This window comes from Crocuta crocuta, unplaced genomic scaffold (genome assembly GCF_008692635.1).
Source record: "Crocuta crocuta isolate KB4526 unplaced genomic scaffold, BGI_CrCroc_1.0 scaffold1028, whole genome shotgun sequence".
In the NCBI taxonomy this organism is placed as follows: Eukaryota; Metazoa; Chordata; class Mammalia; order Carnivora; family Hyaenidae; genus Crocuta; species Crocuta crocuta.
The window spans coordinates 459,856-472,747 of NW_027532432.1; the positions used below are offsets into that span (position 1 = coordinate 459,856).

General features: G+C 34.3%; 1 long non-coding RNA gene and 1 pseudogene across 1 annotated transcript in view; both read right to left on the reverse strand.

Annotated features, from left to right (window-relative positions):
* LOC144244161 (uncharacterized) overlaps positions 1-12,892 on the reverse strand; it is a 184,958-nt gene that overhangs the window by 1,048 nt on the left and 171,018 nt on the right. The gene's annotated exons all lie outside the window — the stretch shown is intronic.
* Positions 6,376-7,465, reverse strand: LOC144244162 (V-type proton ATPase subunit e 1 pseudogene; annotated as a pseudogene).

The following is a 12,892-nucleotide window of genomic DNA, read 5'->3' on the forward strand; positions in this document are numbered from 1 at the left end:
CTCCCTCTCTCTCTTTGCCCTTCCCCTGCTCATGCTCTTGCTCTCTCTGCCTCTCAAAAGTAAATAAAACATTACAAATAAATAAATAAAATTAAAATAATCTACAAGGAGAGGAGAGTCTAAACTGTGAGTTAGGCTAACCATTTGTTGGGAACTGTTGAGTTGAAGCATTGATACAGATCATCAGAGATACTCATTGTAGATTATAAAAAAGACTACGGGACCAAGCAGTTCCATGTTTCTATCGTCATGAGAAATGACTCAGGTAGGGAACTTTCTGGCTGACTTTTGGAAATAGGACTCTACCCTCATCTTTGGGTGGTATAAGCATTGATATGGGAGGAATGGGTGAAGAGAGATACTGGAATTCCTACAATCAATGCCAGTGGATTCCTAAGCATTTGAAATAGAAGTAATGAGAGCATATTTACAATCTACATTGATGAATTATGTACTTATAATATTAAATTTTGAGAAATTGTTGGGTAATATGATATGTAAACTCTATGGTGAACACTGCTTTAATGGGCTAAAATGTTTGTTTTTTCAAGATAGAAATAAAAATTTACCAAAAAGGTGTGAGGAAAACAGTTTTTGATAAATGTAGCTGACTCTTTTCTTGTACTAATCGTGTGTTGTCCTTACTTGTATTTTAGGTGAGGAAGAGATTTAACATCTCTTTTCTTCTTTATGTATACTTAAAGGTCTGCATGAGGCCTGTCATGAAAACTCAAAGAAGGTAGTCAGTTATAATGAAAAAGGGAGAAATTACAATTGAGAAAATCACTTCAAGTCACTATGGAGCCTATTCTTAATGACTATGTAACTGGTGTAACCTCTGAATTTCCTATTTATGTTTCCAGGTTATTGCAGGAGGTCTGCAACATTCAGGAAACCTGTACCTGAATGCAATTGCTGAATCAGTTATGCTGTTTTAATAGCATGTCTAGTGAATCGAACAACTGCCAAATCACTTTACTTCCTAAGAAAAATCATAAATATTCAACTTAGACTGAGTCTTTGCATGCAAACTAAGTTGGGGGGTTTAGGTCATTACCTGATATTTCAGACCAGAAAAGAAAATAAAACAGATTTCTATTACATGAGCTTGGCTGTTACCCTAACTAAGATACATGGGAAAGGCCCCTCTTTAGGCTCTGGTTTCCTCATCAACTAAGGATACTGGACTATGGTCTCTAAAATCACATCCAAAAATAATATTCTATGAGATTGACTATTTTGTTCTGTGACAAATTGTTGTTAAGAAGTTGAAAAATAAAACTCGGAAGAGTTCCATATTAATGAAGCAATTGTTATACAAATATGGAAAGTAGTTACAAATTTTAAAGAGCCAATGCAGATAAACACTGATATGGTGTTGACAGACTCTAATCCCTTTACACTCCTTCATGGAACAGAAAAAAATCCTGTAGAGATTCCACAAGGAGAAGCTTCAAAATATTACTGATCACTAACTTAGAGCAAAAAAGAATTGATCATGCAGTGCTACGTAGAACTGATTGGAGAGGATTACAGAAATAAGACTGAAGAGTTTATACAATCATTCAAGAACAAGGAGTTCCTGGGCCATTAGGAAGATAAAAGTGGGTCAGAAGTGACATGACTTATGCTGTCGGCCCTGACAACCCAAGTAGGTACTGCAATTGTGATACTTACTGGTAATTATGTGACCTTGGACAAATGACTCCACCTTCCCAAATCTCAGTTCTTTTGTTGTAAAATGGGTGTGAAAACAGAATCCACCTCAGAATATTGTTGTGAGAATTTTAAAACTGCAATGCAAGTAAAGTACTAGAGTGCCTGGCAGTAGTAAAAGTTTAATAAATGCTAGCTGTCTTTGTTATGATAAAAAAATATCATTATAAGGGGCACCTGAGGGCTCAGTCAGTTGGGCATCGGACTTTGGCTCAGGTCATGATCTCACAGTCTGTGAGTCTGAGCCCCGCGTTGGGCTCTGTGCTGTCAGCCCAGAACCTGGAGCCTGCTTCGGATTCTGTGTCTCCCTCTCTCTCTGCCCCTCCTCTANTTCAAAGATTTGCAATTGCTTTGATATAACAAGACTCAAATTTGGAAAATTAATTCATAATTAAGTAATAGATTATATGTTACTTCACAGACATGCAGTAAGTATTCAAAAAGAGAGGGCAGTGTGAAATGTAGACTTTGTGGGGAAAATAACATTGAAAGCCTGTGCTAATGATAATGGTGATTTGAACTTCCTATGCATTGAATATTATTCTAAATGATTTATGCTCTTGGCCTTCTTAATCCTCACAATAATCTTATGCGTGTGTACTTTAATTACCTCTATTTTATTCAAAAGGAAATTGGAAGATAGAGAGTTCAAGTAACTTAACCAAAGTTATAGGGGATATGTGATGAAAGCTGTACCAGAACTGGCAACAAAATGGCAGCCAGATCACCAAAGCTAAAGTGACACTGAGTTCTTAGAAACGATAAACTAATGAATGAAAAAGCTATGCCATAGTGGCTCAGTATTCAAATGTCAGACTTTGGCTCAGGTTATGACCTCACAGTTCGTGGTATCAAGCCCCGTGTCAGGCTCTGTGCTGACAGCTTGGAGTCTGGATCCTGCTTCAGATTCTCTCTCTCTCTCTCTCTCTCTCTTTCTCTTTCTCTCTGCCCCTCCCTGCTAGCACTCTGTCTCTTTCTCAAAAATAAAAAATAAACATTAAAAGAAAAAGCTATGCCATTCTAAGTATGGAAAGAAACAAAGAAAATCAAGGAAGAGTTTGAGTATTACCTATCTCTGAATCAGAAGAAACAGATCTTATAGGGACAGTGGCTGAAATAATTTGAGTACCCACTTACTAAATTCTATATTGCAAAATGATATTTTAATATGAAAGAATGTGATCTTTATAGAAGCCTTGACTTTATGTCATAATCACTAGCCAATGTTGCTTATTTGTTTCTGTAATTGTATTAAGTCTACTCCTTGGCAGACAGATATCAAGGGAAATGTAGTTATCTCAGAGTTATGAATATGTCGTTTTCCCAGAGTTTTTCAGAAAATGCCCTTCTTCTCAGAGACTTTCTAAATGTGTAAAGAATCGGGACAGGAAACTGATAAGCAAGATTTCTACACTCTAATAGAAATGACATTAAAATATTTCCTTCTTTTCAGTTCATTTTAAAAGAAGTTTTTTCTACATTAATAGCATGAACCAAAAAATGCAAAAATTTTATTTGAAGAAGAATTGATAAGCGCAAAAAATATTACACAAGTTTGAGGTGAAGTTTCTGGCTGTATTATGGAATCCTGGCAGAAAAAGTCACTTTACTTTTAAGTCAATTTTATAAATCAAATACACTTTTAAAAGAAAAATAGCATCTGTGTCATTTCTAGGCAATAGTTTTACAGCTGAATATTTAAACAGTGAGTCTTGGCAACCATAGAAGAGTTTAAATATCAGCACTATTCTTAAAAAGCTGACCAAATGACAGGCAGCTGTAACAATCCTGATAACTTTTCATATAAGAAATATTCTGAAAGAGGTCTGTGTCCTTTTTTGTCCTTTATATGCTACATTAATACACTGAAATTTTTATCTTGATTAAAACCTTTCTCAAATAATGAGTCTCTTTAGTGGAAAGACGCAAATTGGTATTTGGTAACTAGATTTAAAATAGAGACATTTTAAAAGTAATTTTGGTTGTGTAAACATGATGAAAGACTTCCTTTATCTTATAAATATAAACCAGAGTACTCAATCATATTATCAGGGTAGAACTTATATATATTAGCAAACCTCTGTTAAATTAAAATAACAACAAAATGTTGAAGATGTCAAAACTAACAATGCTCATATTCTTACTGGATTCATTTTCATGAATATCAAACTGAGACATCAACACTCATCAGTTTCTCATAATTTAAATGAATGAAATTCTCTAGTTCATCTTTACTCGTTATTGCATTTAAATTGTCATGTGAGTTTTGTTGCTATCATTCTATTATTGACAAATTAACCTGTGTTTTCAATGGAGATGGATTTATTCACTTAGGAATTGGTTAGGCTCTAGGGCACAGAACTGAACAAGAGAGCAATGATACTTCTTGAAATGAAGCTTCCAATATACTGTGATAAGTTACTTTGACAACAATAATTTTGAAAATCGGCAATTAAAAAGGAGCAAATATGTCATAATAGTGTATTTTGGAAGGCTGTTATAGAAATTTTCTTAAGTAGCTTTCATATCTATACTTCCAAAGGTTTAATAGGAAACTGTAATTGGGATTTTTTTATTTCCTTGTATTTATTTTTTAATTTTGAATCAGAGAATTGGAGTTTTTAATCATCTACTCTGATTTCCTTTTAAGTAAAGTGCCTAAATACAAAGGTGCCTGGGTAGAAGAGTGTTTTGAGGGGTGATATATTAGAGTTCAGTCCAGAATCCTTACTGAGACTTATGAAATGCACATATAAATCCTGATTTCTCATAACCAAGAGTAAGAACTCAAAAAAGTCTTTAACACTTACAAAAAATGTCAGTCATATGCTTTACTGCTTATAGAGATGTTTCTATTCACATTATTACAAACAATGGAAAAAAATATAGATAAGCTGAAAAACAGAGTAAATTTCAATAATTCTAGGTTGTTCTAAAAGATATGCATTTGTCTTTAAAGTGCTCATTTAAAAATTAAATTTAATCCAGATGTTTGATATTTCAAAAAGAATATCTATTTTCTCTTCCAGATATACTGTTGAAGAATATTTACTTTATTCATAGAAAAAGTTGATTGATTTGTTCTCTGTGGAAGAGACAGGATGGTTGGTTGATGCCTATCAAGACACAAGAAATGAAGAGGAGGTTTTATGAGTGGCAAGGGGGAATACTTGCCCTAGGGTCTCCTTGATGACTTATAAAGTTAGTGCCAAAACCTCTATACAGAATTTGTTTGGCTTTCCCTGTTCCAGGCATATTCCTGTTTCACATTTTCATGTTGCCCCATCTTTCTATGGTTCTGTCTGTTATCTATACACAGAAATCCTGAAATTTAATGATCTTTATCATTCTCCGATTAATTATGTGAGGTGAGACTTTAACTCAATTAGCATATATCATGTGGAGAGTGCTTTATGTATTTCAAACACCACTAACATTCTACTGTTCCAACTTGATTCATAGCACAGCAGTCACCGAGCCTTAAAGACTGTTCTCCTGAGATCTATCTTTTTCCTCTCTCTTTTTTTAGCCAAAAAATGATTTTACTCACTTACTCAAAACTACACAACCATACTATATTTACTTCTAATGACTGCTTTCCTATAAAGATTCAGAAGGTTTTCTTGGTGTGTGTGTGTGTGTGTGTGTGTGTGTGTGTGTGTGTGTGTGGTTATTGCTTGGTCTTTCTGGATTTGGGGAAGATATGTAAGTTTTTGAGGAATTAATGTTCTTTTCTCCCTAACCTGATCATAAAAAAGTTTTTTTAACTGATTTAAATAAGTAAATGCACTTGGTATGTAAGTAAAAACACCAAACCTTAAAAATCCTCAAATATAAAATATTAGAAATCAGTGGTAATCCAGTGAAGAGAAAATTAAATACTCTACATATACTTAATAAGATCAAAAGGAAGAGAGAAAAATCTAATTCTAGTGGCATTGCATTCTTCAGTTGTTAAATAATTATGGTATAATAACACCTTTCTCAAAGGGTGCATCAACTACACTTACAGAAAAATTTAAATGTATTTCAGTATTGGTAATATAGGTTTTAATGAATCGTAAGCGTTTCAAGTTATAAAGGAATCAAGATAAATTTTAATTACAGCTTAAAACTTAATCCCCTTCAAATTTCTTTTTTTTCACAGAAAGCAGAAAAATAATTAATTACAATAGATGGCAGAAACAAGAAAGTTGCCCTCAAAGAATGCTTTTGTGTAGTTGTGTTGCGACAGATATTCCCTCTGAACACGCTCTCCTGCTGACTGCCCTGCTAGATTCTCCTTGTCTGGCGACAGTTTTTAAACACTTCACTGACTCCCATGTTGTGGCCACGCAGAAGTCATCTTGAAGTCCACAGGTTCCAAGGAGACAGCAATGTATTTCTCAGAAGAATAGCACCTTCTCTCTCAGAAACATCTTACAGTCAGCAGAGTTTAGGCTAAGTAGGCACTTAATTCATCAAAATGTGGTAAAGGTGACAGGAAAAAAAATACTGTATTGTAGACTAAGATATCAAAAGTGGTGTGAATGTTTAAGGCAGCTGATGGCCAAAATAAACAAGTCAAAGACGGTGGTCTGAGTTTGGAGTTGATTTTGCACCTGGAGGAATTTTTTTGTGACCTCAGTGACTGAACGCTGGGAGAGTAGGTCTTCCTCCTCAAGGCCAATGATACTGAGCTATCAGATGGTTTCATTTTTCAACTGTGGTCATTTTCAACTGTTGGGTTGGGTCAGGATTGCAATCAGCCTAAAGAGATAGCAGCACACCAAACATGCTACCAGCATGGTGATGATAACTCTCCCATTGCAACCCTTAGGGATGAACCGGGGCACCAAGAATCTAAGGAAGCCTCAGAACACGTTCATCAGAGTGAGAGGCACCGAGAGGCCGTGGTTGCTGCTAGAGCTACTGGCCCCTGCTTAGCAGCCTCACTGTGGCTCCACCTGGCACCAGTCCCCTACAAAATTTCTTACTTGAATGAAACTACATGCATCTCTCACTCTTGAAGGAAACTTTGAGAAGTATACATATAGAGAAGGCAAAAAAATTCTTTTTAGATTCAGAATTGTTATTTCTCACTTGTTTTTTTCTTGGTAAAGATATTTTTCTGTACATTTATCTTAGTATGGTGTGTTATATAACTCCGAGGGGTGACATTCAAATGCCATTCATACCAAGTATCATGTGAATAGTAACCTTGTGGTTGAACATTGTGGAGGCCTCGCTGTCTGTACCCAGACCTTGTCTGGTTATTGTGAGGTTGACGGGTACAGATTCTGCTGTGTCATATAGTATGATTTTAAGTATATATTAATACAACTTCCAGAGCCAGCGACATAATTTCTAGGGACCACTGGAAAATAAAAGCATAGTATTCCTTCCCCGCCCCCCAAAAAAAAAAAAAAAACAAGAAAAAGTTTTTCCTTTCTTCCACTGTTTCTCTATTTATCTGTCATGGTATTTTGTTGTTTTTGGTTTTGTTAGTTGTTGTTGTTGTTATTATTATTTAAAATTTTCTATTTACTATTAGATTCCTCCAGGCACAGAGAAACTCAAGAGTACAGACCATTAAAGGTATTTGGGACCTACCCCAGGTTTCAATCCTCTATGTCTCTGTACCAGCCTTCTGCCAAGAGTAGATGGTGGCAGTGGCTGCTGGGCCAGAGCCAAAGCAGGTGGCCAGGAACCCACCCCAGGGAGGTGCCACGAGGTGAGAATGCTCATGAGCTCCACATTCTTGGGCCATGCTCTGTTGTGTCACTGGGCTTCACTTAAAACACACAAGATTAAAGATTACATTTTTAAGAATTTTAAGACACAACCTCAGAGCATTAAACACCAAAAGGAGCATCCTTCTTCTTCTTCTTTTCTAATGTTTATTTATTTGTTTTTGAGAGAGGGATGCGGGAAGGGGCAGAGAGAGAGAGAAAATCCCAAGCAGGCTCTGCATTGTCAGCTTGGAGCCCCATGTGGGGCTCGATCCTTTGAACTGTGAGGTCATGACCTGTACCAAAATCAAGTTCGGATGCTTAACTAACTGAGCCACCCAGGAGTCCCAGAGAAGCATCCTTCTGAGGGCAAGGTCCTGTGGTACCACCACACTGGTTGAGCACCCATGAAACACACCCTGATCACTACATAATTTATCATCCAAACCAGGACAATTTTGACAATGAAAGGGACACAACTATAACTTTGCTGAGAAAAGAGCTGTTAACCAACCTGATTTGGAACAAATTGTGGTTAATAATCACGCTACAGAAAATACAACTCAAAAATATAAATTCCTAGGTACCAACAAGTGTTGGTCTAGAAACGGGGGTGGCTTAACTCCAATGATTCCTGTTCCATTTCTGTATTTTTCTCACCCTTCTGCTCCCCTTTATGTCATTTCATCCTGAGACAATTACAGTTATGATCATTATAGTAGTTCCAATCACTCATCTGGTTAAAACAATATCCAGAAGATGAACAATGTTCTCTACAACACCCACCCTAGGTACTTCCAGAACACAAAAGGTCATTCTAGAAACCTCAGAAAACCTCTCCTTGAGTTTCACTGACTTTAATTGAATCACATGTCTCTGAACAAATTACTGTCAAAAGAGACTGAATTAATTTTAAGTGTATTAGAGCCACCCATGGAGATGGGAGTGGGGTCACTAATGGGCTCCCATGAAAAGTGTGGATTTCAAAGAAAATCAAGTTTTATTGAGAAAATTCTTATTAGCAAAGTGTGGCCAGTGCAGATGCAGAATTGCCNTAGTGACGTGAATGGAGGCACAGCTAAGCCAGATACACACCTTTTTCAGAAAAGTTTATCTTCTTGACAAGGCTCTCAGGACCTCTTGTGATTTTTATTACTGCTAACATATCTCACTTATGTTGAGGAAGCAAAATTTTACCTTACATTCTTAGAGGTTTTTTTCTTTCAGTCTTTCTTTCTTTCTTTTGGTAAGTAGATCCTGTGAATTAAATTGATATAAGACATCAACAAAAGAAAGGCATACAAATTTAGTTAATGCAAATTTTATGTGATACAGGAGCCTTCATAAGGAATGAAGACCCAAAGAAATGGTAAAACTTACATGCTTTTATACTAGGGTGAACAGAGAGACAATTGTGGAAAAGTAAGTAAACTATGTGGAAAAGCTAAAGGAAAATAAAAAAAAAATATTTTAAGAAAGTCTGTATAGAATTCTCTCATTCTTCACTTCTTGATAATAAGATTTGTTACTTGATGATAAGAATGTTACTTTCCTTCTAGGAAAGAAATTTTTCTTCTAAGGAAGAAATTTTCTTATAGGGAAGACATTTTTGTCTTGATAAGAATGTTACTTTTCTTCTACTATAGGGAAGACATTTTTCACATGGGAATTTCATCTCCTGCTTTTAAGAAAAAAGAAGGAAGTTTAGAGTATTTTTCTTACATCTGATATTTTTCAAGTGCCTTCAACTCAAAAGAGCCAAACTACCAGAGTGGCATATTTTAGAGTGATGTTTGGAAATCCTTCACTATCTACTGAACATATAAGGAATTGTCCATAAAGAACTACTTAAAATGGTCCAAATGTGTGATGCTCTGTTAACTTGTGTTCCATCTCAAGTTTCTAGCATTTACTGAACAGTGAATACATTGCATTAAATTAATTAAGGACAAAAGCATTATTAGGGCTGAAAAGTATCATTACATTTTACAAAATTTCAGGGAAACATAATAGATTCAAACTTAGGTGTATCTAATAAATCAGTTAAAATATATAAAGAAAAACGAATAAAAGTACAGAGAGATGTTGACAAATCTATCATAGTTATGATCAAGTCCCCGAAGTTTATCTATAGATTAAACATACTTCGAATGAAATTCCCTAAAATATTTTGCTTTCTAAAACATATATTGAAAAGCAAAGGGCTATGAATAGCCAAGATACACATGAAAAAGGGCAAGACCAGATGACTTTCCCACCAAACACCAACATTTACTTTCATTGGAGTAAGAAAATGATAGAAAATTGGCCAATGTAATTTATTAGTCTTGATGTTTAACAGGCATGGTTTTCTGGAAACCATTTCTAGAAAGAGAATCAATCCTTTAGCTAAATGATACTGTAATAATTCATTGTCCATATGGAGAAAAATAAAACTAAGTGCTTACTCTACTCCATATACAAAAATCTATTCCAGATGGAATAAAGACATCAAGGCAAAACTGAAATATTTACAGAAAATCAGAGGATATCTTTATAATTTGGGGATTGAAAAGGATTTCCTAAAACATTTACAAAGACACCTATCATTAAATTTCGACAAATTTTTATACTTAAAAATTAAGAACTTCTGGGACACCTGAGTAGCTCATTTGGTTAAGTGTCCGATTTCAGCTCAGGTCATGATCTCACGGTGTGTGGTTCATGGTTCGAGCCCTGTGACGGCCTCTGTGCTGACAGCTCAGAGCCTGGACCCTTCTTCGGATTCTGTATGTGTGTTTCTCTCTCTGACCCTCCCCCACTCATGCTTTCTCTCTGTATCTCAAGAATGAATAAACGTTAAAATAATTAAAAACAAAAATTAAGAAATTCTGTTTACTAAAAGACACCACAGAGAAAATGAGAACATATTTTCAATAATGAACTACCATCCAGAATGCATGAAGAGCTCTTCCAAATCGACATGAAGAAGACAATCAATGGGAAAAGAGGGTTTTTGATAAAAAGAAATATAAATGATGATTAAGCATGAAAAGGATGTTCAGTCTAACCCATCATCACAAAAGGAAAATTGAAATGAGATAAGATATTATTTTTCATCCAGTAGATTGACAGATGCTTATAGTCTGGAAATAACCAGAATCTGGAGAGGACACTGATCTATTTCTATACTACTGATTGAAATGACAATTGGTTTAGCCACGTGTAAGAGATATTTAATACTAATAAAATATTAACTTTTTATATCATCCTGTAAATTAGACTGGAGTTAGGTAGGGCAAAGCAATGAAGAGGAAGACATATATGAAAGTATGAGGATTGAAGATGCTCTAGTTATTAAGTTGGGAGGTATTCAAAGAAAGAGATGTTATTGTAATGCATTTTAATTTTCAAGGGCTATATATTTCTTTGTATTCATTCATGATAATGTTAGAATAATAAAATAAATACAATTTTACAAAGCAAATGAAGAAAAAAGATTTAAAAACAAATAGATAATTCTTCACTTGGAGCATTAAGACAAGACCTATAAAATGTGTTTGAAATTGTATAGAGAGTCAATTGAGGATCTGGCATGCGGACAGAGTTTCCTATGAGTAAACCTGGTACATTTTCAAAAAAATACATACCTTTCAATTTGCTGGATTAATAATTAGAACTTTGCAAGATTTATTTTTTTAAAACCTAGAATTAACATTTTTAAGTTGCGAGCCCACTAATTTGGGCTTGGCAACAATTCAAAGTGAATCAGGCTAACGTTTACCTTTGTACTATTTAAAATGAATAAGTATTTTAAACAAATTAATTGTGTTAATATTATAAGTTAAAAAAAGGATTCTCTTTTTAATTGTTCAAACTTTTCATGAATACAAAATTACAGACTTAACTCTAAATAATCACTCTTCTGATGACACATGAGGCTTATCTATTCATTTGAGTAGGATCTGAGAACTTTGTTTTTCAAGAGATGAGTTTTCTTCAATGTATGAAACAGTAATTGTTTATAAAATATTCACAAGTTTAATTTTCCAATAATTCTAGTCACCTTTCTTCATGGTTGCACAATGGCTTCTTTTAATGCACAAGTCCCCTTTTAATGATTAGGAGTTATAACAAAACAAAACAAAAAGCCTTGGTTACTTAGAAGACAAACACAAACATTTCCTTATCCTAAATTTGAGTATAGCCTCGAGTAGGATTAATATGGATTTTACCAATCTAATCAAAAATAGCCATAGAGGGGACAATTGGAAAGGTTCCAGAAGAAGGATAGAAAAAGGATTGCAATTAGGTAAATATGTTTAATGTTCTGAGAAGAAAACACATGGAGAAAGATTTCTCCTATTCCCTGGAACATAAGTATTCTGAATGTTAGAAAGTGACTGAAAGAAGTGTTGGATAATCTAACTCCATGAAGAAAATATCATTTAAATATAATGTGGTAAGGCACTTAAAGGACAGAGCACTTAACGAAGTGTATTTAGAGTATATTGATTACAGCCATAAATTTATATACTTCTTGTGTAGATAAATTCGTTACTGTGATCCATTCAAAATTACCATTTTAGATGGTATTGCTCTATACAGAATGCTGGCAAACTCAAGTGAAGCTGATTTATTCAAGAGAATTATTCATTTAATTTCCACCATTTAGTATTTATGTTGCCTTTCCATTCATTTATTCATTTCATCTTTATTCATTTATGCATTTATCAAATATTCATTTAAATGAGTTTCATTATAACTACAGAAAGTATAGGGCGAGATTTGCAGTAAATTTATTCTTTTAATAGGTTTATTCTTGCAAAATCCTCTGAGCAGATAAAGTCTACTTGACCCATTATATTCACATCTCTTCACATTTTTTTTTTTACTTTTCCTCTATTCATTTCATTTCTTAATTTGGATGCTTTCCTTGAATTTTATTAAATTGCTTGGAATCAACCTTGGTAATCTATATAATGTTTGACATACTAAATATTTATTTATGCAATGAATATATCATATGTTGTAGATTTTATATAGCAGAATCATTGAGGAGACTTATTCATCAGTCAAGCAAACTTATTTCACAATAGATAATATAATAGCATGCTGAGAGCTTTCCCTCTAAAACTATTCATATGTCACTAACATTGTCCATGGTTATTTGAGATTTTTTTCTGCTTCAACATATTTTTGGTTGTTGATTAGCTTAAATTAACTTGTTATTTACAAAAGCAAACTAATTACATTTCACATTGCTAGTAGAACTGTTGTTATTATTATCATTTGTTTGTTTAATGATTGTGCATCTAGTCTTGCTAGTCCAATGGAGCCTGAAATCCTGCTTTCCTCTGAGCTTTGGCTGGGCCATATGCCTTCTTTTTCTGAAAATGAGCATTTTCCCACATATGCTAGCATGAGACAGGGACAGAGACAAAGACAAAGACAGAGATACAGAGAAAATGGAGTGTTTTTTGTTT